The sequence below is a fragment of the Cupressus sempervirens genome, chromosome 6, assembly GCF_028749045.1.
Source record: "Cupressus sempervirens isolate cs-2001-9-10 chromosome 6, ASM2874904v1, whole genome shotgun sequence".
NCBI classification, from domain to species: Eukaryota; Viridiplantae; Streptophyta; class Pinopsida; order Cupressales; family Cupressaceae; genus Cupressus; species Cupressus sempervirens.
In genome coordinates, this window is record NC_143123.1 from 142,140,132 (window position 1) to 142,163,817 (window position 23,686).

General features: G+C 37.7%; 1 pseudogene across 1 annotated transcript in view; it reads right to left on the reverse strand.

Annotated features, from left to right (window-relative positions):
* The window catches only part of LOC149551624 (T-complex protein 1 subunit epsilon-like), a 69,771-nt pseudogene that overhangs the window by 38,591 nt on the left and 7,494 nt on the right, over window positions 1–23,686 (reverse strand). The window lies entirely within an intron of this gene.

Genomic DNA, 23,686 nt, shown 5'->3' on the forward strand with positions numbered 1-23,686 from the left:
CCAATATTGTTCACAGTGTAGGGATACTGCCAGCTTCAGAGGAGACAGAGGCAATAGGCCACAACAGAACAATGATCTTAGTAGAGCTTCTAGGAAGATTTCATTGGCTACTAATGATGGCACTAGTGATTCGAGTGCACGAGCTTGGGTTCACAAGCTGGACACTTATTTATCCTTACGACCCATGCCAGAGAGAGAGGCTATACAGTATGTCGTATTGCATTTAGATGGGGTTACTTATGACTAGTGGCACCATGGTTTGGTTACCTAAGATCACGCCTTGATTCATTCCTATGCTAAGTTCATTGAGCGGCTAATCACCTGGTTTGACCGAAAGGACACCGGACTCTACTATAGGGAGTTGGCGCATCTTAGACAGACTAGACATGCAGAGGCGTATGTTAATGAGTTCCAACACATTGCAGTTATGGTACCTGATATGCCCTAAAGCACAATGTGATCCTATTCATTGAGAAATTGCAGGACAGGGTTAAGGAATTGGTTCACGCTTTCCAGTCGGCCACTCTTAAGGATGCTATTGATGTGACATTGAGACTGGACACCACTCCTACTTATCCATCAGATAAAAGGCCATTTAGAGATTCACGGCCTCCACAGAATGCCAACACCTCACAACTTAGGGATGGTCAGTCAGCTAGACCTCCTAGGATGGACCCAGAGACGCGGAATGATTTGAGGAGGAAGAAGCTATGCTTCTCATGCAAAGAACTTGGGAACCCGGGCACTGTTGTATGGGGAAGGGTAAGGTTCATTTGATTGAGGTGACATCTAAGTATGGTGATGAGGAGATACCTAACACTAACACTGAGGACAGTCCCGAGGAGACTCATCAGGGGCAATCACAGTTAGAGTTGGACATGTCAGAGTCATTGGCGGCAGCCAAAGTGACTATGGCTACCTTATCTAGTTATCCCAAATTCCACGCCTTTCGACTGAAAGGTACATTACAGGGTCATTGAATCATGAGCTTGGTCGATACAAGAGCTACACATAACTTTATTGATCAAAAATTGGTTGAGAAACATGAGCTACAATCTGAGATATTTGAGGGTTTTGGAGTAAAGATAAAAATGGTGCAATTTTGGGCTGCACTAGGAGAATCTCACAAATTAGTATTCAAATGGGGGATTTTACTTTGACAAACGACTTCTATATTCTACCCTTGGAGGATTATGATGTTATTTTGGGTATGCATTGGCTAGAGGGTATCGGAAGGTATATTATTGATCACCACTGCATGCAGTTAGAGTTTCTCTCTGGGGAGAAGAAGGTGATCTTGAGAGCAGCTTCAGACAGTGGACCTAAAGGGTTGACTTCTCACAAGATGGAGTTTATTATTAGACATGATGATATGATTTGGGCTACATGTTGTTTTGTGAAGTCCAAAAATACCTACTCCTCAAGATGGCAGAATATTTCATGTTGATATTCAGTCAATAATGGACCAACATGGCAAAGTTTTTGGTGACATACCTCCTAGTGTATGTAACAACCAGATTTCCTAGGTCTAAATTAACATTTAACATAAACATAGAATTCAGTTATAACTTCGATTTCATAGGAAGGCAGTTACATCATTCATGTTCATGTGAAGAAGATTTACTGTTAAAATCAGTTAAACAAAATTTCTTATCTAATTACTTGAAATACCATTAAATGAAATAACTTCAAAAATTGAAATCACATACCTCGGAAAACTGAGACTGAAAAATCATCTAAGTATGCTTCTGCAACCATCCAAGTTAGTCCACCAATACACTATAAAAATTTCTCAAATTGACTGCTATCTCAAAAATTATTTGATGAATACCACTAAATACCAATATAACTAAAATTAGGACATCACATATCATCTTACCAATTAGGGCATCAATTACCATCGGTTTATTTAGGGCTTCTGATATTGCTTTACCACTTAGGGCTTATGCGACCACGGATTCAATTTAGGGCTTCCGCGACCACGGATTTTTATCTAGGGTTTCTGCAACGACGGATTCTATTTAGGGCTTCCAGAACCACGGATTCAACTAGGGCTTTCGATACCACGGATTCAATTAGGGCTTCCATTACCACTGTATCAATTAGGACTTCGGATCTCTTTTCCTTCCGATTGTTTATCTGTGACAGTTTCTCAAGATTAGAAACAAAAATGATAATACCTGTATCCGATAAACAATTGAATGCATGGCTTATCTCTGTCTGACGCCTGTCCGATGTCTGGAGAGAGGTGAAACATTATCAGGGGCTTTACCACCCAACCTCGGACCTCGGCATAACCCCACACGATCTCTGATGAGAAAGGCCCTCCCTACTCGAAATTGTCAAGGAACATCTTACCATTCACTGGCTTCAAGATGCAAAAACACCATACGACTTGGCAGTAGGAGATCACCATAACAGGAATATGCATGAGCTATTAATCAATTCACATTAAATGATAAATATTGATATGTCACAACAGGTACTAGTTCGTAATAATGTTGATTCCTTTCTCACACCTCGTCACCCATCTTCTTAGCTTCACAGTCGGGTGAGTTCCGGTAATCAGAATAGTTGGCTCTAACATTTATTCAAAAAGATTACAATTTACATACAATTGTTATTTCACATTCTGTAACTATATCCTTTAAAGATTCAAAATAGACAACATTCTAACTGAGTGAATCATGCATAAGTTATAGAAATGCTTTAATCTATCACTTTATGAATACTGATCTCAACTTCTTCACCTCCTCACCCTATTTAGGCCTCCAAGCCGATGGTTCCCAAGTGAAATTAGATTAAAGATCGAAAAGATAATTACAACTTCTTCACCACATACTGGCATTCGCCTGGTGATTTCCTTGGTGTACCGTACCAGTTTTGTAATTAATTGCCAACTGGAAAATAATCTTCTTAGTAATTGAGTTTAAATGATTTAGAGAATTCTTATTTGGATATGTATAAGGATAAAGAGAAACCATCAATACTTGTTAAGCAGTGTATGTTATTACAGAAAGAGAAATTGCTACTTCTAATATTGACTACGACAGACTATAAGTAATTATTGTCCGATAATCCCCAAAAAGATTGCAACAGACTTCATAATGGAGAAACGATAGGCTATATTCAGAACGAGTTTTGTTTCCACTTGCTAATGCCAATGAATTCATTATCTGAAATTGTCAACTCACAAATTATATTCTTTTCATAAAAGAAAATTAGAACGGTTATACAAGTTTACCAATAGCTTACATGGCTCACTGTCACCAAACAATGAGATGAGCCTCTACTAGAAATAAATCCGCCAATCTGCTCTGCAACTCGCGGCAATTGACATTGCTTTGAATTGTAAAAAGAATATGATGTGACTCTGCCCGATTGTATATAGCCTCACGTATTGAGATGATTCCGCTAACTTTTCTAGAACCCGTGGCAAGAGATCTCATTCAGCTAGCTTAACATGCACATACGGGTTGTCTAATACTGGACTTCATCTCCTCCTTAAGTTTCCACGTATCAAATGCTTGAGAAAATGGAGACGTATCTCTTTGATTTCACTAATGAGTAATTCTGAATGCACAGCCGAATGTATTCTTAGATGCAAAGATATATGAACTCTAATTACTATACGTATGGAGCAGATGAAATGGTGTTAGAACGTCTGAATTGCAAAACGAATGGAGGCAAAGACATGTAGTTCTAAGACTATGGCACCGTAGCAAATTAAAATGAAGGAGGAAAGCTGGTTATCCCTCAGCGAATACAACAAGCCAATATATACTTAAGGAGGAGTCCTTACGGCTTCCTGTTGTTACAAGACTGCTCAAGTCTTTAATTCGATTAATATGAAGAATTCGAAAAGGAAGAGGGAAAATAAAATAAAAAGGAAAAGAAAGCCGATTACAAGGTTTTCTCTCCTGCCGATACATGTTAAAGTTTTCAAATATAAATTTGAGCCGACCTTACGGTTACCCAACAGATATAATGAAGCTATTCGCTTTCCCAAGGTAAATATTAATTCAAAGTAAATTAATTCAAAACAAGAACATAAGTTGGAAGATTATAATGGTTCTAATTTCCAATTATTTAATCGATTAAAAACAAGGTATAAAAGAATATAACTCGAAAATAATAATTCAAATGTTGTTAAAATTCGAACATTTTTTTAAAATCTTATAAGTACAATCAACATTACTTAATTAATTATTAAATTATAATGATTACAGAGGTGATTTTATAAAATATACGTTTATAAAGAAGGATAAATTAAAATCCTTTTAAAAATTAAAGTCCTTAAGATACATTTTATATTTTAACTCAATTATTTTATTTAAATAACTCATGCAATTCCACAGATGTATCCTGTTTTCAAATCGCTAGGTCCTTTACCCGTCTGTCAGTGATGGTGATGCCCTACCAAGTTCTTTTCCGACAATGCTTCCACCCCTTCGACATGCTCCCTGCAAGGAATTTCTTTGTAAGTAAATTATAAATTATAAATAATCATATCAGTTAACCTTTCATCTTAATTCTATGAATTCGCGACTAATGATCATCTAACATGTCATCTTCACTTGAAAATCATAACGACCAACTATGTTACCAATTCGCCAGATTAAATCAAATTAAACTACCAACTAACTTCATGTGAACCTCAACGGCTATATTTCAAGCTAGGTCAAAAATTGGGATGTAATAGTGTACATACAGATAGAGGGTTTCAACATGGGATAGAAATGGAGGATGGAGCTAAACCAGTGATCACCACCCCATATCATCATCCTAGAGCATACAAGGATGAGATTGAGAAAACCATTCATAAGTTGTTGGACATGGGCTTCATACACCCTAGCTCTAGCCCCTTTGCTTCTTCTGTGGTACTTGTCAAGAAGAAGGATGGGACCTTGCGGATGTGTATAGATTACAGAGCACAAAACAAAAAGACAATCAAGAACGAATATCCGATCCCACACATTGATGAGTTATTAGATAAGCTTCATGGGGCTATCTACTTCTCTAAGATTGATCTTCATTTCGGTTATCATCAAATTTGTGTACGATTAAAGGATGTACACAACACTGCTTTCCACAGCCACCACGGACATTATGAGTTCTTGGTGATGCCTTTTGGCCTTACCAATGCACTAGCCACCTCCCAATCATGCATGAACAACATCTTCAACAAGCAATTGAGGAAATCAATGTTGGTATTCTTTGATGATATTTTGACTTATAGCCGTACTTGGGAGGACCATCTCAGACACGTGGAGGAGGTACTTAGCATCATGGAGAGTCAATCTCTATTTGCTAAGTTATCCAAATGTGAGTATGGACTTAGAGAGGTTTTATATTTGGGACATGTGATCAGTGCTGATGGAGTGAAGGTGAATGAGAAGAAAATTCAGGCAATTTGTAATTGGCCCTGCCCTCAGAACATTATTGAGTTGCGTGGATTCCTTGGTTTTTGTGCTTACTACAAAAGATTTGTGAGAGGTTTCTCTCAGTTGGCAACACCACTAACGAACCTTACAAAGAAAGGAGCTTTCAGATGGACAAAACAAACACAGGGGGTTTTTGACAACCTCGAGGAGGTTATGAGTACTTGTCTAGTTTTGGCACTTCCCAATTTCTCGTAGCCATTTGTGCTGGAGTGTGACACTTCAGGCATGGGCATAGGAGCGATTTTTAAGCAAAACAGGCACCTCACCGCCTATGAGAGTAGGAAGTTGTGGGATAATGAGAGGTTGTATTCCACATATGACAAGGAAATGTTGGCTATCATGCATGCATTAGCCAAGTTTAGACAGTATATTGTTGGTAGTAAATTCGTAGTAAGATTGGACCACAACAGTCTAGAATACTTACTTGATCAAGCAAAACTTTGTCATAGACAATAAAAATGGGTGAGCAAGATAAAAGCTTATGAGTTTGACATTGAGTTCATTAAGGGCAACAGCAATACCGTTGCTAATGCACTTTCTAGGAAACCCTTAATCGCCACCCTATGTTCATTGAGTGAGATTTCAACAGATTGGAAGGCTCAACTTTTAGTTCGAGTACTCCAAAGATCAGCATGCATGTGAGAGCATGGATGGATTAGTTTCAGATGATAGGTACAATGTAGTAGATGATGTCATCTATTACAAAGGCAGAGTCTTCCTTGTTCCTAGTTCTCAGTTGAAGGAACAGATTCTACAGGCCTACCATGATACTCCTTCAGCAAGGCACCCAGGGTATAGTAAGACTTACAAGGCAATTCGGGAGAGATTCTCTTGGAAGGGTCTCAAAGATGACGTTCTATCATGTTCGGGAGTGTATGACCTGCCAGCAAAATAAGTCTGAGCATACTCACCCTGCTGGTTTATTGCAGCCCTTACCCATTCTAGAATAGAAGTGGACAAGACTCTCCATGGATTTCATTACAGGTCTCCCTTGAGTACAAGGGAAAGACTGCATATAAGTGGTAGTTGACAGGTTGACTAAATATGCCCACTTCTTTCCTATTGCAGTTGACTTCATAGCATCTCAAGTAGCAAGGTTATTTTTCAGAGAGGTGTTTAGGCTACGTAGTCTTCCCAAGACCATAGTGAGTGACAGGGATAGCAAGTTCATGAGTTCTTTTTGGCAAGAACTTTTCAACCTCACAAGTATGAAATTAACACCTAGTACTAGCTACCATCCACAAATAGATGGGCAGACCGAGATTGTTAATAAATGGGTTGAAGGGTATTTACACAGTTATGTGTTAGGGCAGCAAAGGACATGGGTGCATTGGTTGCACTTGGGGAGTATTGTTATAATACTACATACCATATGTCGATTGCTATGACTCTATCTTTTGTTGATCTAGCGGTTAGTGACAACAAGGTTCCTTTGGCACAGGATTGGGTGCAGGAGAATCAGGACATCATGAGATCTCTCAAAGAGAATCTTCAGCAAGCACAGAGTCAGCAAAAAGTCTACTTGATCGACACAGGATTGAAAGGATATTTGAGGTGGGGGATATAGTTTACCTACGACTACAACCTTACTAAAAGAGCACCCTTAAAGGGGGTGGAGCTGAGAAGCTCAAACCTTGTTTTTATGGACCATACAAGATTATCAGACGTGTTGGAGAGGTTGCGTATGAGATTGAGTCACCATCTAGGATTCATAATGTGTTCGACATGTCATCTTTGAAAAAGACATTGAGACAAAATATTGTACCATCTTCAATTCTACCTCCATTGGCTAAGGAAGGTAAGCTGACATTGGTTCCTAAGTTGATTTTGGAAGAGAAGGAACCGCCAGTTGAGAAGCAAGGTGATTCGAGAGTATCTAATTAGCTGGAGAGGTCTCCCTATAGATGACGCCACTTGGGAGGGCGAGACTATTTTACAGCATCCAACTTTGCAGTTGCTTGTGGGCAAGCATCTCCAAGATGGGAGTACTTTCATGTGCCCTCTTTAGCTCTGTTTAGCAATGACATGAGAGTTAGCCTATTATGGAGTCTCATAGGCTGGCAGTGGTGATCAGGGACTCAGTCAAGGTTTTTAGTGTTTGAATTTGGTTTTTAGATCAATTGAGAGCAGTTCCTTGATTTTAGGAGATTCCTACCTTTTAGGAGGTTGTGACGTTTTCCAAAGTTGAGGTTCTATGAGATCACCCCTGATCTCAATTTCCAAATATTTGGGTGTGTTCCTTATTTTTAAGGAGTATCTCTAGAATTGAGGGTGAGACTGCCAATTGGCCTAGGTTGTCCGGCATTTGTCGCAGGCAGGTGACAAACTCAGTTTCATGTTTTGGAGGTATTTGGGTTGTTCCTTGGCTACTTGGGAAATATTTTAATATATTTAAATATTCTCCTAAGTTAGCATTTTAATAATTTAAATAAGGCTAAGTGTTTAGCCATTTTGGAGTAATAAGGAGTTTCCTGACTCCATTTGGATCGATTTGCCTATGTGATAGCTTGTTGGAAAGAAATTAGTCTCTACTATTTGATTATCACTTGTTGAGACTTATTTGATGCTTGAAACTATTTGTCATTAATAAAGTAATGATTTCTCTCTATTTGGACACCTTTAATGGGGAAATAATGTTATTTTATAAAGTTCAAATGAAACCCATTTTAGGGTTCTTTTAGGGTTCGATTTGATTTGCAGAGGGGATATAAGGAGATGGTAACCTAAAAGTGAGGATCTTTTATCATTTTGTCAACCTATTTTGGACACTATTGCTCTGGAAGAGCAGTCCTTACCTAGGGCGCAAACCCTAGTGCTGAGAGCAGATTTGTTGGGACGTAGCCCTCAACAAGATTAGATTCAAAGGCTCTTATGCATACAGTTTGATCAAGGCAGGGGGTCGATTTCTAGTATTGCGGTCACACTTTGCAGGCAGTGGATTTTTAGGGAAGGCGGCCTCTTTGGTTCAACCTAGCGTTTCTTTATACCAACTCACTTGGATCCCATTTTCAACTAGCGTCAACCTTGTTTGAAACACATCTGTATTGGTACTATTTTGAAATAAATCAGACTCTGTCGATATGGTTTTAGAATCATTTCTCGATTAGTATGTATTGTTGCATATGATTTCTATCACTTCTATTTTATCAGTTACTGTTATTTATTCATTGTAATACCTATATTCTGAAAAGTACAAAAAAAAACAACATTCTATTACAACTTTTGTCTAGCTCTATAAGTTCAAAGAAAAATCTACAAGAAAATATAATTTATATAATTAAACATTATTGTAGCAGCAGAGCAAATATCCATTTGGGATATTCATTTGGTGCATCTTGATCATGGTTCCTTGATATGTAGTTCTATTCGCCCACTTTTCCAATTGCTTGTCACCTCACCCTTGTCTACATTAGGTGGGGTTCTTCTGTTGTTTCTTATGCTTCCTTGGTTCGATGGAGTGAGCTATGTATTCCGTATTTGTTCTTATGTACTAGGTCAAAGCAGTGGTTGGGTACCTCTGCATTTCGGTGAGATGGATCATTGACCATATAGACACTCTTCTTTTCATTCCTATTTTGAATGCAGCCCACCATGTTCGATTGATCAGCTCTTTAGGCTTTGGTGTTTCATGCCATTTGTATCTTTGAGTTCAGTAGTTTGCCTTTGTGTGCCTCTTGATTTGAGTAGTGTCTTCTGAGAGCACTCATGCAAATTAAGTCTTCTCTACCCGGTCAAGTTCTATTTCAATGGAGGTTCATCAAATCAGCTGTTACTTTTTCGATAGAGCTTTGCAATTTCTTCATGCTTCAGTGGTGTTCTTTATAATCATCCTTTTGTTCCTATCTTCTGGGACATTCACTAGTTTAAAGGCTTTTGCAGTCCTTCACTGCTCTTTCAAAATTCTTTCCATCTCTTCTTGGTGTAGGGTTTTTCCCATGTGGTTTTCTCTATTTCTCCATCTTATAGAGATTTGGTCATGACAGGGTACCTCACTGGGCCTTCTTGTGGAAACCTAAATTTACTTTCACTAGTAGTTTCTAGGTTTTTAGCTCCTCCCTAAATTTATCTTAAGGGGAGTTATTAGAGTAATAAGATATTTTCTTATTATCTCTAGTTTACTTACGCTAAACTTTAGGCATATACTAATTAATTATTTTATTAATTATTATCATGCAACCTAGGTTACTTTTAGGGTTTTGATCTCCTTTTATAAGGATTGATATCTCTTTCTAATTTACACTTTTTGATTGAATAGCAAATTATCTTTTGCACATCAAGAATGTCTCATCATCTATGGATCCCTGCATAGTAGCTAGATAGGTAGGTTTTCCTTTCATTCAATTTGCTTTAGTTTAGTTGCTAGCTTTCCTAGGTAGCTTCTTGGTGTTTTCCTAGTTTAGTTTGTTCATTTTGTTTCCAAGTTGTCACCTTTTGTGCGGAACCATAGATTGCTAGAGTTCTTTCAAGCATTATCATGCTTAAATCCCCAGACAAAGCCAGTTGTTGCCCAAGTTTCAGTTCATATCTTTTTGCTCTAGGGTTTTGAGTCAAGTCAAGTGTCAATGTCTTGAGTCTGTGTCTAGATTACCCTTAAGGAACTTCTCCTCTCATCTATCCCTTTGTGTGTACTTAGATGGACATTCAAAGAAATATAATGCATATGTTCATATGAGGTGATTAGGAAAGGGAGGGTAAGTTTATGCATTTTCCGGATGAGAGGGAAGTTGTTCAGAAACCCTAACTCTATGATCAAGTGTTTCATTGAAGGCATAATACAAGTAGAATGGAGAGATCACAGGCATATTCAAAGGAAATAGCAGCAAAGAATACGAGAAACAAGGCTAAAAGATGATATTTAAATCACAAGAACATCATGGAAACCAGAGAAATTGGATTGAATGCAGAAGTAGATAAATCCTCAAAAATGGTGAAAGAACCCGATCAAAGGTGGTATCACTTTCTTTGAAATTAAATCGACGGCTCATATTTGATTTGACTGTCTACGTTGCAAGGTTGACAAGTTAAATGGCTTAGAGATTAAGTCTCGATCATCAAATGAAGACTAGATCAACCGGTAGTATTTTAAGATGGAATTATAACTGACCTTAGAGATGTATCTTCCTAACCGTCAGATCAAAAGCAGATCTACGCTTGTCATTATGTCACTTTCCAAAGTTACACAAGAAATACTCATGGCGAGATAGCAAAAAGATAATACCTGTCCGCTGAGGTGGGACCTCCTTTGAGTCATATGCAATAATCAAAGAACCCAATGAAGATTGTTGATCTTAGGAAAGATCTACAGCTGTTGTTTTATCGTCATGTGAAGTTGCACGATCGTTAATCATGAAGACACAGCGACAAAGCAACATGTGTCCTGCTGGGCCCATCACATTCCATGAGACACAGTCAGAACCTAGTCACGAAGTGCCACAATGCAAAGAAGGTCAATGTCGGATTCTCCAAGCAATGAAATTGTGCCACATGTTTGCCACGATGTGCATAACTGGAAAGTGGACCCACAGTGCAGAGCAAAACAAAGACTTAACATCTTTCATCGCCGCCATCAGATCAAAAAGAGATTTACGCTTGTCGTTATGTCGCCATGGAAAGTTGCCTGAATGTTAATTATAGTGAAATAACGATGATTCAACACATGTACACAAAGGGACCCACCGAGGAAATTACAAAGGAAAAATAAGTAAGTCTGTTATGTTTTAATCGCAGTCGTTAGTTTAAGATCGATGGTAAGAATTCAAAACTGCAGTGACCGTTGGAATATGAATTATACAAACTTGGTGCCAAACAACAGAATATGAAGAATTAAAGGTTTCTACAGAATTTTTTGAAGTTGCAGGAAAATAAATAGTCATCGTATGTTTTTAGAAGTACCATGGATCCAAAATCATCGATGGAAAAGATGCCACGTGTTCATATCATTGGATAATTTCATATTTTATTCTCTTTTTCTATTTTGTGATTTTTGCTCTGCTAAACTAAGGGATGACAAAAAACTGTAAATGTAATCTCATTTAACAATACAGAGGTCGGCAAACTTGATGGTGAATTGGTCTGTAATTCCATTTACCCTATTTGCTTGTCATGTTTTGTGGCCCATGCATAGAGTAGTTTTGCATTAAGAGTTGAAAGACAATCATGTATGACTCTGTGAATAATCAAATCAATTCCAAATCACTTTGATGTTTGCAATATAGTGGTTCCATTTACATTCTTCATATATGGTTATGTTTCTTCTCTTGTTAGTTTCATAACATGTTAGATATTTTCGTTGGGAAATGAAAGACAAATGTGTATGAATCTATTAGTTATTGGTTGGATCCCATTTCATTCAAGCTTGATAGTGAAAGCAATTCCATTTGCTATAATATGCATATCTTCTTCATTCCTCTTCTACATTTAGATGATTAATCTGCATTTAGAATAGAATTAAGGGTTAGAAATATCAAGATAATCTACTACAGTCATTCCATTGAGTGTGATAGGTTATTCAAATCCATCTCACCTAAATTGTTTGTGCCTACAAACAATTTGGTTATCCTTTCCTGCTCTCAGGTTAAGAGCTTATAATGTCAAAACTTCTGATCTCATAAAAACATATTCATTGCATATCTTTGCAAATCATAAGGGAGTTGTACCTAATAATTCAGAGGGTGGTGATAGAATACATACACTAACCCATTTGTTGGTAAACATCCTTTTGTCTCTCCAAAACATTGGGTATCAAAGAGTCAGGTTATAAAATCTAATAGGAGGACAAACTGATAACCAACATAATGTACAATGAAAATGCAATTTTCTTTTCCGACTTTCACTTCAACTTAAACTTCTACTTCTAACTCTAAATGCAAGGAATCATGGATGACTTGGACTCTACTAGATCCAACTTAATCAATGACTCCACCCATCAAATGCAAGCTTCTAAGGAACACAACTAATTTTCAAATCAATATCTCCTCTTCAATCCCATAAAATGGATGCAAATTAAAGATGAAATATCAAATGAAGTTAAGTGCTTTCAATCATCGACTTACTACACAAGGCACACTTACGATTTGGCTTGGGTTTGTTTGAGTCAAGTAAACATCCACAATTACTCTCATCCAACTACACTACTTCTAAACAACCTGAAATGAAATGCTAATCTAAACGAGAGATGCAAAGAACCATGCAATACTCCAAATGATCATCTATGTATCCACCAAGAAAATGAACAATGAACAAAGAACAATTTTGGTAGTACTTTGGCAACATTTCTCCAACATAACTCTCTTTACAAATGATGTGAGCAAGCCTTTATATAGGGAGCTCAATTACAATGAATGGACAAGAATAGCCCAAATTAATCCACAAGAGTCCTAATTAGGATTTCCATAAACATTGTTACAAATATTAAATGTCCAACCAATTATAATTAAGCATCACCATGTGTGACAATTGAAAGATTACAATGCGTTCATAGGGTAATACAAAAATAGATTAGGGCTAACCACTAGATAAGGTACACCAACAAATGGGTCAATAAAAAAATTACAATATTCTATTGGTCATTGAGAAGAGAGGTTAGGTAGAAAAACTTGTAGACAAAACTACCATTTAATGAACCAATAAGATGGTGCCTCTTGTATTTACACCAAACCATCTTTGAGATTATTATTCTTTATCCTTCTCTCCCTTGATAGATTCAATGAATCTAGACACAAAATAATAAAGATCTTCCGCTAGGACACTTAGCGTGTTTTCATTGATTGGGGATATGGTTGTTGCCTCATCATTTTTTTAAATGCAAGGCAAACCACCACTTGTAAATAATTGTGAAACTAAATGACAATCTTAAAAATATAAAGTTGGTGAGACTTAGAAAATCATCAGAAACTTGTTATTTTAATTTCCAATATCAAAATTTAATTGGTTAATGCAAATTTTAATTTTATCTCTTATCTTCAAATAGATTTGTAACCAAAAAGAATTAACATCATTTTAAAAAATTGTTATTTTCCTTATTTAAACTGATGCTAATTAATTAAATCAAAAGACTCCTTGAACAAACTTCATATTAAAAGTGGTATCAATTATGGAGCGCAAGGGTCTAAGGTTTTCCAGAGGCAATGGAGGTCAGTTCAGGGGCGATGGTCGATGGGGTTTGCCAGAGGCATGAGGGCTTCACCTACACGACTTAGTGGAAAAAACGATGGTCGTTTGCTGGGAGAAATGGAGGGGCCAAAAGGTCAATGGAGGGAGATTAGAAGGGGGGGAATGTGTTTAAGCCTATTGATTTGAATAGGGTCCAGAATGGGAATGGGAGGATCAAAAATTGGCCAAGTTCACCTAATCTAGTGCAACGGTTCATTTCAAAAAATCTAGGAGGCAAAGTGGATTTCAGCTCTATTGCTCAAAGACTGAGGAGACCTCGGCTGGTGGAAAACTCGGAGAAGAAAAGGATAAAGGATCCAAAGGCGGAAAGGTGCACTGTAGATAAAGTACTGGTGGAGCTGAGTTCCTGGAAGGAGTCACTAAGTTTTTTAAAAAGCAATGCTTTCTTTTTAAAATGGGGAGGCTCTTGGCCATCTATTGGTAAGCTTAAAATGTGGTGTGATAAAAAATGCGGTCAAGTAAAGGATTTCAAAACTTTAGAGAATGGGTTTTGTATGATCATAGGGGATAGTGCCCATGATAGGGATTGGATACTAAACGGGGGGCCTTATTTTATGGATGAGATTGGTTTCTATATGAAACCATGGGTCCCAAATTTTGACCCAAGAAAGGAGGCTATAAAAAATTTCCCAATATGGATAGGATTGAGAAATCTTCCCCAGGAATATTGGAGTGATGAATGCTATCAAATGATTGGAAACAAGCTTGCAACATTTGTTAAAGTAGTGGAAATGGTTGATAAGGTTACCTTTCAAATGTTTCCCCGTATTTGCATAATATGGAATGATTGTCACCTGCTACCAGAGATGATAGAGTTGTGCTCTAATGAAGGAATTTGGAGACAAGCTCTATCTATAGAGGAGTTGATGATTTGTGAGTTTTGTCTTAGTAAAAGACCATGATTCAGAGGAATGTTCGAAGGAAGGACGCTTGAAGGAAAAGTAAGGTAATAGGTTATTAAATAGGGCAATTATGATGTCGGATTCACTTATTCTCAGCAGGGAAAAAAGGGGGAGGAAAAATTAGTTGTATCAGCTGATAAAGAAAGTGAATTGGTCCTAAGTGCAAGGATGAACAATGTGAAAGACGAGAAATGGGTTTGTAATGATGGGAAAGAACGGGGGATAGAGGAAGGGGTGTGGGTCTGGAGAACTTTGGAGCTTATGAGGATCAGCTTGGGAGAAAGGATGGAATAGAAAGTCCTCAAATTTATTAAAGGATAGAAAGAGATGAGTATACCCAGAGAGGGAAAACAGGGGTTTCTGAGTGTGAGGGTGGAGAAGCTCCTATGATGACAAGTTCTCCTCAAAAGGAAAAAGAAACAGCACTTATGCAAGGGAAGGAGGTAAGTCTGAAGAAGAGATTGGAGAAACCAGATGCGGGGGCTTGGTCTTGTTCGGAGGAACTAGACCCCAATCTGATACAAGAGGAGTTTGGTCAAGGCTTGGATGATTACAAAATAAAGGATATAGAGATATCAACTATTAGGAACTTGGAAGGATCCTTTAATGAGGAAAGTAGCTCTAGGGAGGAGTCTAAGGAGGAGGAAAGCGATAAGGAGGTTTGTTAGAAGTTGAGGAGGATTTTTTGGGACTTTCTGGTAATATTGTCATGAAGGAAAAAAGACCTCTATCTTAGACATAAAGAAAAAACTATAAAATTAAGGTGGGGGAATGCCAAAAGAGAGGAAGCAGGACTATCAATGCTCTACTCCAAATAGCAAGAAGTACAAAAGGTCAAAGTAAGCTAAAATCGAGAAGGGGATCTGCCTCTTCCAAGAGAAGATGAAGATCCTTTTGTGGAATGTCAGGGGCTGCAATGCCCCTAACAAATTTTGCTTGATCAAGCAAGGTCTTGATCAAGTGAGACCAGATTTTGTACTTTTTCAAGAAACAAAGATCAAAGAGGAGGATATTGAAAGTTTTAAAAGAAGGTTTGGTAGGTGCAAGAGTGAATGGGTTGAGGCAGTAGGAGCGTTTGGGGGTCTTGGGGTGATGTGGAAGGATGAATCAATGATAGTGGTAATAATGCAACAAGGGGAAAATTGGCAATGGATAAAGGTAAGATCAAAGCAACTGGATGTGGAATTTAATGTGATAAATGTATATGGACCGACACAAAGTAGGGGAAAGAAAGTGTTGTGGCAAACTTTGATAGAAGTGTTGGAGGTTTTGCAAGATGAATTGGTTGTGCTAGGGGGAGACTTCAATGTAATTTTATATCCCAAAGAGAAAAGAGGGCAGAAAGGATGGAGATTTGTTAATCAGGAGGATTGTTCTTCGTTTGCCACTAGAAATGGTCATATGGATATCCCTTTTTAAAAAGGTGACTTTACTTGGACAAATAGGAGACCAAGGTTTGTTAATATTGCAGGATAATTGGACAGATTTTTTATGGGAGAGGACTGACCTAGGGATGGTGGATGTTGAACTCTTACCTATCCATGGATTAGATCACTTCCCAATTGCGCTTCGGCTTCAAGAGGAATCCTCTTCGGACAGATGCCCCTTTAAATTTGAATCAATGTGGCTCTACGCAAAACGTTTTAAGGAGTTGGTGGAGCAATGGTGGAAAAATGCTCCGTTTTACAAAGGAAATAAAGCCTTTGCTTTCTTTAAAAAGATGCAGTTCCTAAAAAAGCAGATGAAAATATGGAATAGGGAGTCTTTTGAAAACATTTTTAAGAACAAATTGGACTTAGAAGAGTCTTTAAAAAAGTTGAATGATATAGCAGGGGATGTTAGAAGCTGATTTTAGGGAGGAGAAATGGTTGAGCAAAGAATATGATGCGATTTTGGAAAGAGGAGGTGCTTTGGTGCCAAAAATCTAGGGAAACTTGGCCAAACAAAGGGGATAGAAATACAAAAAAAATCATAATTCTATAAAAATGAGACGAGCTCATAATAAGATATTTTCCAAAAATAGTGAGGGAGTCCTACTAAAGGATATGGGGCAGATTAATGGGGAAGAAGTTTCCTTTTTTAAAAGAGAAGGTTTGGTAGAACAAGGCGAGGTCAAAAGAGGAAGTGCTTCAAGCAATTAAAGCACTGGGTAGAGATAAAAGTTCAGGCCCAGATGGGTTTCCAACTAGGTTCTTTAGAACCTTTTGGAATTCTCTAGAAAATGACATTTGGGAGGTGGTGGAGGAATCAAGGAAAGGCGGGTTTGTATTGAAAGATATAAATAATACTTTTATTGCCTTAGTGCCAAAGAAGGATGCTTGTAGAAATTTTGAGGATTTTAGACCTATAGCATTGTGTAATACAATATATAAGATTATTTCAAACGTTATTGCAAACAGATTGAAAAGTGTTTTAAATTCAGTGATCTCTATGGAGTAGAGTGGCTTTCTCCAAGAACATTCATTTATGAAGGTGTAATTATTGCTCATGAAATGATTCACACCATTAAGTTAAAGAAGCTGAGTAATATGATGGTGAAATTGGGATATCAAGAGGGCTTATGATGAAGTTGATAGGGAGTTTTTGCTGAAAGTCTTAGAAAAATTTGGTTTTGAGTCAAGATGGATTAAATGGGTGCAAGGGTGCATATCATCAGTGTGTTTCTCAAATTTAGTTAATGGGAGTCCCGAAGGTTTTTTTGAATTAGGGAAAGGTTTAAGACAAAAAGATCCCTTTTCCCCTTTTCTCTTTATTATTCTGGCAGAGGTGTTGGACAGGCTAATTGGGGAGAAAAGAAGAGATGGGAAATGGAAAGGTGTAATGGTTGCTGAAGGGGTTGATGTGATGTCACACCTACAGTTTGTAGGTGATAGTTTTTTGGCTGGGGAAGCTACAGAAAGGGAGGCTCGAGTTATGAAGAAGACTTAAGATGTATATGGGATGTTATCAAGGCAGAAGATAAATTGGAAAAAATCTGAAATATTCTTTTTCAATACTCCCATTAATAAACAACGGGCAATTTGCAGGATCCTAAACATTAAACAGGGGAGTCTGCCCAGTATATTTCTTTGAATTCCTTTGTTTCAAGGGAAAAATAAGGTGGATGTCTGGAAAGGCCTAGTAAAAAAGTCTATGAAGAAGATGGAAGGGTGGAAAGGAAGGTGGTTAACTTCAGCAGGGCGAATTCTGATGTTAAGATCGGTAGTGTCTGCAGTCCCTATTTTTTCAATGATGTGTTTAAATATCCCAAAGAAGGTGGTAAAAATCATTGAGCAACAAATGAGGAAGTTTTTTGGGAATGGATCTGGGGAGAATGATAAATCCCTTTACTAAGTTGGGACAAAATTTGTCTACCTGAGAAGGTTGGGGAAGCGAGATTGAGGGACTGGAACCTTATGAACCTGGCTTTAGGTGCAAAATGAGTGTGGCAAATTTACAAAAATTTGGAGCAGTTATGGATTAAGATTTTATGGGCGAAATATTTGGATTCAAGCAATGATGAGAGGATCTTGACAATTCAAAATCCAATAAATGGATCAGCAATATGGAATTTTATTGTTTCCTGCAGAAATGTTGTTATGGATCATATATCTTGGAGGATTGGAGATGGTAGAAAGGCTAGCTTTTAGGATGATTCTTGGAATGGGTATAAGGTTTTGAATAAGGAATATCAAGATGGAGAGTTAAAGAGGGTTTTGTGTGAAAAATGGGGCTCAAAGGTTAGAGATTATATGCAAGAATCACAAGAAACATGGGGAAAGGAATGGAGATGGAAGGATTGGAGAGTGAAGGGTTTGACTCGTCAACAACAGCTTTCTTTGAAAGGCTAGTTTTCTGCTAGGAAAGTTTATTTAACAAAAGAAAAGGATAGAGTAAGGTGGTGTGCTTCAACGTCACGAGAGTATTCAGTGAGCTAGGCTATGCTTTATTGACCCAAAGAGAGGAAACTAGTTCTAGCATAAAGATATTTTACTGAAAGTGGGGTCCTTTGCATGGTTGGCAATGCAAGGCTAAATACTCGCTGGAGAAAGAAGGAAAAGGTTGGACTTTCAGGGACACTCAAGGTGTGTGATGTGTAACAAGGAGGAAGAATCAGTGAACCACTTGTTGTTGAACTGTGAGATGGCTTCTTCTTGCTAGAGAAAGGTGCACAACAATTTGGGGTGGCAGGGGCCATGGATGCATACTTTAAAGGATTTTTTTATTTCTTGGCCAAGGATGAGGATGAGGAATATGTTGGTTAGTGTGTGGATTGTTAGCCCATCGATAGTAACATGAGAGATATAGAAGGAGAGGAATAGAAGAAATTTTCAAGAGAAAACTGAATCTTTAAAGAGGCTTATGCGGAGCATTGATCACACTATAGAGGAGGTCATGAGTGCAGCAATTTTTAGGAAAAGATTAAAGCTTTGTGTTTTTACTAAAGATGACAGAGCTATTCAGAAGCTGTGGCTGGGGATTAAGATAAGAAAAATAGGATGTATGGTTAAGGATAAAATAAACTTGGAAGATTGAAGGAAAACGTGGTGGCAAGCACCAAAAGATGGGTGGGTAAAGGAAAATTTTGATGGGGTGGCAAAAGGGAATCCAGGGCAGTCAGGAGCAAGTTTCATTGTTAGAAATCAGGATGGGGAACACGTGGCTTATGGTGGAATACGCCTATCGGAAGGGACAAATAATGAGGCAGAGTTTCATGCAGCCATGTTGGCAATTCAATGTGCAAAGAAAGTTGGTGGACATAAAGTGTATTTGGAGGGTAATTTGCTCTTAGTGATAGAGGCTATTAGGAAGAATAGTATTTCAGCCTGGCATCTTAATAATTATGTGATAGCAATAAAAAAGGAGTTAGAGAATTTGAAAGATTTTAAAGTAAGTCATGTTTTTGGGGAAGGGAATGGGGAAGCAGATATGCTCTCTAAATGGGCTGCAAATTTTCAAGGAGGGTGAGAGTAGGTTTGAATTGTGTAACCGTTTAGAGAAGACTTTTTATTAATTTGGAAACTTTTAAGTTTCAAAAAAAAAAGAGAAGAGGTTACGAGTGTTTTAAAATGATGTAAAAAGGACGACGACGGTAAATGATTAGATGAAGTGGAAGAAACGCAAGTAAGATTTATGATCTTAAAAAGGTGATGCATTGAAAATAGAGCGGCGGGCTTTTGTAAGGACAAATGGGTGTTGATGTAAATTCCGAGTGGGTGGTTTGATGATGGTAGGTGGGAATGGATTCTTTTAAGGAATGTAGGTGATCGCTAAGCATAAAATATGCGAACAAATTTTGTAAAGACTGATAGAGGGAAAGAGAGAAAGCTTAGAGACGGAAGTTACCCTCACTTTCAAAACAAAGCGGCAACAAAAGGTACTCTACGGCCCAGTGCAAGATCAGCACCTTAGATTGTTGCTTCTATGCCCAATACCGAAAGATTAATGTGGACATTGCAGCAATGATAATGGCACGGGGACTGGAGCTGGATTTAAGTGAAGAAGAGGTAAAATGAGTAATGGAATCTCTATTTCCTAGGGACTTGATAGTGGGTTTGGACTTACTTCTAGAATGGGCATGGCCAGGGCATGCGTTTGATTATAGTGAATGTTATGAAGATGAAGATGAAGGAGAGGACATTGAGAAGTTTGCGTAATAGAGTAGATAGAGAGGCCTACAAAGAAAAAATTATGGAAGAATGGCATAAGCTGGTGGAAGGGATTCTATCTTTCCAAGAAAGGCAGGGGAGAAGAGTGAAGGATTTTGATGTAATACCCACAGTTCCAAGAATCACGACGATTCACGCGATTCATGCGATTCGGCAATTTGATTCAAGCCAAACGATTTTTTGTGAATCAGTGAATCGAATCAACGATAAAGGGTTTATGAAATAAGTTACTCACTAAATTTCAAGGGTATTTTTAATTTTCCGATTCGTGGCCGATTCAATTCCAATTCATGGCCAATACACAATTCAATTTGGCCTTGCCGATTCTAATACAATTCCGACTCTTGTTACTTTGGTAATACCACCTCGTTGTCGCCGCTTTGGAGGACATCGTCGTCGCAAAATGATAGTAAGGGTGGTTTTCCCCCTATGAGGTGAAATTGTTGGGAATTTTTGTCTGAAAAAGCTTTTGGGTTGGATAAGGATTTGTGAAATCCTTATAGTTTAAGATTTTTAGATGGGAACATCATGTTTCATTGGTTTTTGATATTAAACGAATGATAAATGGAAGGTGCCGAAATATGGTTTTGGTAAAGGAAGGACAGGCAAGAGGCGGAGAAGGAATGAATGTGCAGGAATTGGTGGGAAAGTGTTTATCGGTGGAAGCATAGGTTTTTGTGATGTTTTGCAGAAAGAAGAAAGGCTTAAATCGATGATGTCAAACTAAGCGATTTCAAAGGATGGTTCAGATTATAGTTGTTGAAATTCTTGGCATGATATGTAAAGGTGCTTATCTAGGGGAAAGAAAGTATGTTATAGTGTTGGGGTGATTTGATCAGCCTAAATAGTAAGAAATCGGGCCTTTTTGTATTGTAACTGTTTTTCTTGGATATTAATAAAATTTATATTATTACCGACCAAAAAAACAAAAAGACTCCTTGAACAAATCAATTTAAATTGGCTCCCCATTAGTAGAAATACATTTCTATTTTTTTGCAAAATATAACGGCCTTGGAATAATTCATTCAATGTATTGCCCTTTACAACTTCAAGTTAACTGGATAGTGTTTAATTTATTGTCATTTATGATTTAGTTTTCCAATAATTTCAATTGCCCATGTGTTAAAATTGATACCATTTGGATAAATTTAATGCCACAATGGATGAATTAATTAATTAATATTGAGAATCAATCCATATTTTGCAAAACCGAGGTAAATCCAAGCTCATCTCAATTTAAAACCCATTTTCATTTTGCAAAATTGGCGTAAATTTTGGGTCTTATCTTAATTTGAAATCTATTTTCATTTTGCGAAATCGAGGTAAATTTGATCTCATCTCAATATAAAACCCATTTTCATTTTTGCAAAATAAAGGTAAATTTGGGTCTTGTCTTAATTTGAAATAAATTTTCACCCCAATTACTGTTATTAAAAGTGATCTCCCCTTGCTTAATATTATTAAATGTTTAATCCAAAGTTTATTAAATACCGGATAGCAAAAAATTTCTTTGGTTGCACTTTGCAACCCATACACAAAGGCAACCAAAGGATCTTACAAGGCGTACGATCCAGCCTAGCACATTGTACTTGCTCCAAAGCCATAAATGGCTTCAAAATCTCCCCGTAAAGAAGGCACTAAGGGGTCGAAAAATCTAGAAACAAAAGCAAAAAAACTCGCAGCAAAGGAGAAGGAGAAGCCCTCGGGACCAATGCCCTAACTAAGTCTCCCAACCTAAGTCTGCACCTGTTGTTAAAGCTTATTGCAAACAGATCTAGAAAGGAGGAAAGACAAAGGCAAGGAAAGGGAGGAGCGACCAAATTGTTCAAGCAAGCCCTTGAGGGAATCCAAGTCGTCCTATAAGGGGCAATGTTCCTCACAAACCAGTCATCGATCCCCAACGCCGACAAGAGAGGAGGTTCAAGTAAGGAGCCTATACTGTCAAACTTCGTCATTAAACCAAATGTACAAATGGTTGAATCATTAGATAAAGAAAAGACTAGGTTAAAGAAAATTGCAATCTTTTTTGCTAGGCTAGATGTCGATAAGATGCCCTCTAGAAACTATATCAATGAATGGTTTTGTTAGGTTTGGCATATCAAACTGGGTTTAAAATTCTCATATTGTACGACTGCACTAATGACCTTGTTCTTATCTTCCTCAATAAATTTTGAAAACCTATTCTTCAATGTACTATAGCTTCTATTATGTACAATATCATTAATGATGTCATTAACTAAGAGTGGAATGGATTAATTCTTACCTCTCTTCATCGTCTTTCTTACCTCCACTTCCAATTCGAATGATTCTACATCTTTGAGAGTGGTGAAAGCAATTTCTCCTTTACTTTTTTCTTTTTGGCTCCTCTTCCTCTTGTAAGTCTTGAGCTTTGTTGGTTGGCTTGAGCTTGCCTCCTTCCTTTTAGTGTCCTTTGCAATCCTTTCTGGCTCAGGTGAAGACTCTTGATCTAAATTAAGCTTAGCTTATACATTCACCTTTGGTTGAGAGCTTCGTGAGTCTTCGTCGATGAGCTCCTACTCTTCATCTATGTTCATTTCTTCAATCTCCTCTTCTTTGATTGCTTTCATGCCTTTTTTCTTACCTGACTTCCTTGTATTTTTCTTGGTTGCTTCTGCATCCTTACGTTGCTTGAGAATTGTACTCTTAATTACCATACTTGTGCCAAGCTTAGCCAATTTTCGATCCACTAGCATGTCTAGTAACCTGTCAATGTATGGTCTTGCTTATTCTTCTGTCAACTCATATTGAAATGTTGTTAATTAGAGGGGATACGTGGTTCAACAGCCTACACCATACAATAATTTGTGCTTGCCCAAAAGCACAACTCATTCTTGTATTCTTCCACAAGACCAAAGGGAACCCTCTCCCTTTTGTACATCTCTTGCTAGAACTTCTTAAAATGTGACCACAGGATGGCATTTCCTTGGTCTCCCAATTTCATTTACATTTTACTGATCTGGGTTGTGATGGGTATGTCCTTTTGCCATTTGAAGGATGGATATCCAAGAAATTATCTTCTATAGTAAAAGAATATACTTACAAGAATAGCTCCAAATTTTTAAATGTGTATCCTATAGTTTTTTTTGATCTTACGCAAGCTCTCCATCAATTGTCTGTGTAGCCACCCACTTAGGTCAAGTGTGGCGTAGTTGTAAATGATCTAGTAAGCTCCATATGCGGCACCACTTGGCACATTGTACTCTCATTGGGAATGTCATTGACTAAGCAAGCACACCCATTAGCATGCCTCCAGTTAGCTTTGTTGCTTTTGGAACTAAGATTTTTCCAGTGATAAGATCTACCCTGGTGCCGTTGAACCCTATAACTATTCTAAGCACATCATTGGTGATCTCATAAGGTATGCCTAGCCACATAAACTTGTCATGTACTTTTCTTGGCATGAACCTTAACAAATCTTCATGGAAATAGTTGGAAATATTTATGGCACGATGCAGTGTGGTTTGTTCCAAGTGCCTGTGTTCCATCTTTAGAGCCCCAT